We start from the raw sequence: 7,390 nt of genomic DNA, 5'->3' as shown, positions 1-7,390 counted from the left end.
TGCTAATCAATTTGCATAGTCGATGTTAAAAATGGTATCCCTCTGGGATTATAGCTGGTGTGACTGTTATTTTTTAATGTATATGAATAGTATTGATGAAAATGTAATTAACTAGCAATAAGTTAGATGGAATCTCAAGGATACCCATGACAGGATTCGGATTTAGACAAATGTGTAATAGACACAATTTAATGTAAATAGTGTAGTATGTAGCAAGTAAACATGTTAGATCTGTACACACAATTGGATGGGGCTGAAACTTGAATATACACCTCAAAAAAACAATTTATGAACCATAGTGGACTTGTTGCTGTTTACATGCAGTGCACTGGAAAGAAAGACAAAGATAATATACTAGGCGATATCGTACAATGATGTGTCAAATACAAATCAAAGGAATTTATTTTTAATATAGTGCATTAGTGATGTTTCATCCGGAATATTGTCTGCAGCTCCGATCTCTGCATTACAAAATAGATAACAGCAACTAAGCTGATTCCAAAACCGTGGGGTGTGATTTATGACAAAATAGATTAATATTTTCGATTTAACACAAAATAAGTTTAAACGTAGACATGTTAGAATTATTAAAAAATATTAATATAATTATTTAAACAAGAACACGGGGGCACAAGTAAAACTTTTTCTGGGGCAATTTTCACACAATTGTTAGAAACGTTCACACAAACAGCTAAAAATATGTGGAGTAATTTTTTTATTCTTTTTTCAAAATTGCTCCTATATTTCTTGTTCTTGTTTATTATACCCTATGTATGGGGTTCCCGTACCCCCAGGGGGTGCCAGATGGCATTTCAGGGAGCGCGACCAAGAGGAGGTGCGTTGTCCGGAGGTGCATTTGGCGTCCTGCAGTGTGCCATCCGTTAGTGCTCCTCTTCTAGGCTTTGTAAAGAATCGTCAGCTGTGAATTAGCCACAGAAATGCGTGTTCTCGCGGCTTTCTTGCTGCGGGAAGAGCGTTCTTACAGGTGAATAACTTTTTTAATAAAATGGAATTTGGACTCTGCTATGATCTGTAGAGAAGGGCGAGGTCTAGTGTCGTCTTCTGTGTAAACCCTAATCATGAAACGTCAATGATTTCGAGGTCTGACATTTTTGCCAGTGTGGAGCAACGCAATGTGAATTGAATGCAACAGCTGCTGCTTAAACTCAGTCCATTTCTCCTGCTGGCGGTCCTGACAGTAGCACAACAATTTTAAATGTGCGGTGAATCCGTTTTTGAACTGCAGTGAGTGTAAAAATGGGGGATACAGCTTGCTGACTGTGTTTCAACGCTTAGCGCTGCGTGCACCGTCGATCACGTGTCATTTTCTCGCGGCACTTGATGTTTCGCGGGATACCCCCACCCCCGAATCATCGACTGGGCATCTAGGCTTCACTGGGGACACATTTACAAGATTATATTGATCTATATAGGTAAAGTGGTCAATTTATATTTATATTTTATGCAGTCTTAAAAAGCTTTTTTTTGTTCAATTTGTTCACCCGCAGTACAGTATGTGGTTCAATTTATGGTTAAAAAATTAGAAATGCCTTCATCTTCAAATATGATATTACTTTTGAAGGTGGTGCAAACAATTTGTACATTTTGTAGTGGTGTGGGACATAGAAAATGTTGGGAACAACTGCCCTGGATGATTTATAAAATCAGGAGTAACAGAGGAGAGGTTAGTGCACAGTTTGCCATCATCTTAAAATAATAGTCATTGGCAATGTTCCAGATTTAAGATTATCATGGTGATGAAATCCTTATCCTTTAGTTTATATATATATATATCGCAATCTGATCCATCAGGTAACGCTTGTGGTTCATCGGCCAGTCGGCAAACATCCGCCACACCCTCGCAGTTGCGAGAAGCAGATAATAGACATGCCGAACAATACCTGCCAAATAATACAAAAAATACACAAAACGTGTTTCGCCCTAATTGGGGCTCATCAGGTATGCGCACCTTTGCTTCCCCTTATGGGGATCGAACCTCTGACGTTGCTCCATGGCGGCTGGTTCACTTACTTGACATGGTGAAGATCGGAGTATTACAGCGCCCGAGGCAGAGCCGCAGACTTCACCCTGTCAAGTAAGCAAACCAGCTGTCCTGGCACAACTGACTTCAGAAGTTCGATTGAATCGAAGCGAAGGTGAATACACCTGATGAGCCCCCAAGTTTAGTAAAAAGTAATAACACATTGAACTGGAACTATTTCACATAATAATACTGCACATTCTCAGAACCAAAAAAGTTATTCACTCGAGAAGCAACAGAAAAGTTATTGCACATCTAAGTAGTTGGAAAATGTTCTGAGTGATCCATTAAGGAAAGAGGGAACTGCTTACTGTGTGGATGAGCAACTGGAAGAGGACTTCTAGAGTCTGATGGCTGTGGGGAGGAAGGAGTTTCTGTGATTTTCAGTGGAGCACGTTATGCAGGTATATTAAATGGCAGGAATATCAAAGCAGTCATATTTAGTACTTTGTCACATAACCCTTGCATGTAATGACTGTTTGAAGTCTGTGATTCATAGACATCACCAGCTGCCTAGTGCCAAGCCTCTAATGCAGTCATCTTCAGCTCCTGCTTGTTTTGGGTGCGGACCTGGAGAAAGCATATGACAGGGTGCCTCTAGAGGAGTTGTGGTATTGTATGAGGAAGTTGAGAGTGGCAGAGAAGTATGTAAGAGGTGTACAGGATATGTACGAGGGAAGTGTGACTGTGGTGAGATCTGCGGTAGGAGTGACAGATGCATTCAAGGTGGAGGTGGGATTACATCAGGGATCGGCTCTGAGCCTTTTCTTATTTGCAATGGTGACGGACAGATTGACAGACGAGATTAGACAGGAGTCCCCGTGGACTATGATGTTTGCTGATGACATTGTGATCTGTAGTGATAGTAAGGAGCAGGTTGAGGAGACCCTGGAGAGGTGGAGATATGCTCTAGAGAGGAGAGGAATGAAGGTCAGTAGGAACAAGACAGAATACATGTGTGCAAATGAGAGAGGAGGTCAGTGGAATGGTGAGGATGCAGGGAGTAGAGCTGGTGAAGGTGGATGAGTTTAAATACTTGGGATCAACAGTACAGAGTAATGGGGATTGTGGAAGAGAGGTGAAAAAGAGTGCAGGCAGGGTGGAAAAGAGTGTCAGGAGTGATTTGTGACAGACGGATAACAGCAAGAGTGAAAGGGAAGGTCTACAGGACGGTAGAGAGACCAGCTATGTTATATGGGTTGGAGACGGGTAGCACTGGACCAGAAAGCAGGAGACAGAGCTGAAGGGTAGCAGAATTAAAGATGTTAAGATTTGCACTGGGTGTGACGAGGATGGATTAGGATTAAAAATGAGTACATAAGAGGGTCAGCTCAAGTTGGACGGTTTGGGAGACAAAGTCAGAGAGGTGAGATTGTGCTGGTTTGGACTTGTGCAGAGGAGAGATACTGGGTATATTGGGAGAAGAATGCTAAGGATAGAGCTGCCAGGCAAGAGAAAAAGAGGAAGGCCTAAGCGAAGGTTTATGGAATGTGGTGAGAGAGGACATGCAGGTGATGGGTGTAACAGAATAAGAGGCAGGAGGGACAGAAAGATATGGAAGAGGATGACCTGCTGTGGCGACCCCTAACGGGAGCAGCCGAAAGAAGAAGAAGATTTGGAAGGCATGCTGAATTGGATTTCAATCGGGTGATTGCCTTGGCCATCAACAAATATTCCACTTTTTAGATTTGAACAACTCCTTTGCTGCCTTAGCAGTTTGTTTGTTGTTGTGTAAAACTCAAGTCTATGCACATTTTTTCAGCTTCCCCTCCCACCAAATACAACACTTGAGGCAGAACTTAAATAAATTGACCCTTCTGATGACACATGCTTGTTTATCAAAAAGGTGGTGGCAACTTAACTACCATACTGTCAATGCTAACAGACAATGAAAATGATAAATCTGGCTGAAAGCTGGAAAGAATTATTGGCATGTACCCCCAGGATCTACAAAACGAGAAACTGGAACCTATGGATCTTGTAAGTTACACAACCAGTCAAATTGTTTTGAAGTGTACTTTGCCTGGTTCTCTCAAACATGTTATCCTACAAAAACTTCAACAAATTTGCACGCAGATGTGTAAAGTGAAAATGTATGCTTACCCTGCTACAGCTGCATTCTCGCTATCAGTGTTATTTTGGCCAGATGGATCTGAAAGCAGTGACAATCATCATAGAAATAATGAAATATTACTGTCTGCAATTGAGACCTTGAATCAAATGTATGGTATCAAAATTAATAATATTCCCCAGAGAAAAAAATGAATTTACACTCACTTCTTTTTGGGAAATGGAATGGGTCGTGATAGGATCATACATAGGAGCAAAGGAATGTTTCTGAGCTGAAATGGACCACATGAATAATACTGTTCACTTTGGCAATCAATATCAACCTCTCCATTTTGTGTGAGAGGTGGAGTTGTTGGGTTGTCAGGAGGACAGACTTCGATGCTGCCTTCTGCAGAGCAAAGTATTGTGGGTAGCAGGAAGTAAAAGAGGAAAACGTGCTTGTTCTGAGTGTCTGTAAAAAGTATTAGTTTGCACTTCAAATGGTTAGACAGTTCCATAGAAATAGTGTGTGTCAAGCAAAGCAACAACACACACATTTACATAATCTGCATATTAAAGTTTGGATCTAAAATCTTCTTTCCAAGTGTCTGCTGCAAATGCCAACTATTCCTGAACAACCAGAAGAAGTCCTTTAGTTTTTCTCTCCTACACATTTAAAACAATTGATTTAAAATGTGGGCATATTTACAGATAAAACTGGACATTCTGAACTATAGCGCTATCTACTCACAGATTACATTCCTGCAAAAATAGAGAAATCGTGGCAAAATTTACATGGCCATTTAAAAAGACTACATGCATTTTAATGAAGCTCCGGAATGGATTTCTGAAGATTCAAGTTACTTTCGAATGGATACAACTTTGGAGCAAGAAGAACAGTACAGCCAAGAGCTGGAACATGTGTACAATCCAAGAAACTGGTTGTTGCAGAAAACTCAGATCTACACACGCTTTTTCAGCTGTTCCCCAAATACAAGATTTGACACAGAAGTTAAGAATAAATTGACCCCTGTGATGAAATGCATGCTTATTTATCTTAATGGGGTGGAAACATAACTACCATACTGTCAATTCTAACCGACAATGAAAATGATAAATCCGGCCAGAATCTAGAAAGAATCATCATCATGTACCCCCAGGATCCACGAAACGAGAAACTGGAACCCGTGGTTCTTGTAATTTACACAACCAGTCAAATTGTTTTGGAGTTTGCTTTGCTTGGTCCTCTCAAATGTGTTATCCTAGAAAAACTTCAACAGATTTGAACACGGTACATAAAGTGAAAAATTATTCTTAATCTGCTACAGCTGCATTCTTGCTTTCCATATTATTTTGGTCAGATGGATCTGAAAGCATTGAAAATGATCACAGAAATAATGAGACCTTGAACCGAATGTATGGTATCATAATTGAAAATATTCCTCAGAGAAAAAAATAAATTTACACTCACCTCTTTGTGAGAAATGTCATGGGCCTTGATAGGATCAATCATAGGAGCGTGCTATACAAAATCCTGAGACGTGCCTTTAATAAAAGGAGATTAAAATGGCTATGTGGTAAAGTGTGGGGATGAAAGAAGTTACTTAGCTTTTGAAACAATGCAATGGATAGATCAAAGATGGTGTTTTTGACTGATGCGCTTACAAGGACAGCAAAACTCAAAACCTTCCTTTGAATTCCACTTCAATGCCAAATGCCAATGAAAATGTTACATTCTATTTAGGATTTTAATTTTACAGTACAGTGGCTTTTAATGTACAAACTGACAAATGATTAGATTGTAGAAAAAAAGAGCAACTTGAGAAATGGGGGTCTGAGGTCTGGGCCCAACTTTAATTTCATCATCAGCTGATAGGGCAAAAAATCAAAAAGAAGTTGATGTTCCAACTATAAGACAAACCCTGAATCCAGAACTTAATCACATCACAGTTGAAGACGTCCAGCATTGTTTCTAAAGTGGTAGGGTTGTTCAAAAAAAATATAGGGCCCTATGGATTCCGTTTTTGTGGAATAACAAATTTGCACATGAAAATGAAATTTCCATGTAAAACTGGAATTGCATTACACATTTTCTCTAGTTAGTCCATACTAATTCATCAAACTGTTTATCACAAACCCAAAAAAAGGTGTGCTTTGCTGATGTGGCTTAGTGAATCAAATCATACTATGCAAGAAGTAGTGTAGGTTTCATAGTTAAGTGTATTTAATCATATTTTTAATCGCAATGTTATTTGAATTCCTTTAGAAAGGTGACAAACTTGTCAAAGCATCAGACAACTGAAACATTTAAACCATCACAAAAAATTAGGAATTTGATACTGACAGCTAATGTTTGTGCTGAGCAGTACCCCAGCAAGTACAGTGAATCAGATGAGCAGTTATTCTGCAAAGCCTAGAAACACATCATTTTCTGGACCCACCAATCAACCATTTTCTTTCCTTTTGCAAAACAGGAGTTCAGAAGTAATACTACTGTATATGGCAGATGTCACTTTCATTGAGTGCTGTAACTACTCAACTTTCTCCCAAGCAATACTAGGCTCCTTCCACAACAATAACATCAACCTCAATAATGGAAGGGCTTTTGTCACTGATAATGCATCATACTGTATAAAAGCACGCAATGAAGTGCTTAAGGGGATAATGCCTAAAAGTGATCATGTAATATTTATGTGTCACAGCCTCAGTTTGATAGGCGAGACATAGCAGCATTACAAGTATTTCAGTGAGGCTGCATCATTAGTGATCTTGGTGAAGTCTGCCTTTTTCACAAAACCGGCAAGGAAAATAAGGTAGTTAGCATTTTTGTCAGTGAAAGAGAGGACCCAAAACAAACGATGTCAGTGATGAAATGCCTTGTATCTTGTATGCTTTCAGTCAACATCTCTATTTACAGTATATAAAATCCAATGTCTGTCTGTCTGTCTGTCCGCTTTTCATGAAAGAACTACTTAACAGTTTTAGATCTTTTTTTTTTCTATAATTTGCTTGGACATTCCGGTTGATTTTGCGACTTCTCTCATTGTGCTATGTATCACAGTTCGATGCGACACACACAGCGGGCCGAGGGGAGAGGGATGGGTCCCTCCTCACTCACACGGGGCATATCTTACCTCCGCTTAGCTAGTGAACAAAAGAACTGCTTAACGGATTTAGATCTTTTTTTTCTATAATTTGCTTGAACATTCCGGTTGATTTTGTGACTTCTCTCATCGCACTCAGAATCATGGTTCGCTTGCAGGAGCGATATATTCGCACTAATCCGAGAGAGAGGCTGCG

This window comes from Erpetoichthys calabaricus, chromosome 11 (genome assembly GCF_900747795.2).
Source record: "Erpetoichthys calabaricus chromosome 11, fErpCal1.3, whole genome shotgun sequence".
Taxonomy (NCBI): Eukaryota; Metazoa; Chordata; class Cladistia; order Polypteriformes; family Polypteridae; genus Erpetoichthys; species Erpetoichthys calabaricus.
This window is presented reverse-complemented; position numbering follows the sequence as displayed.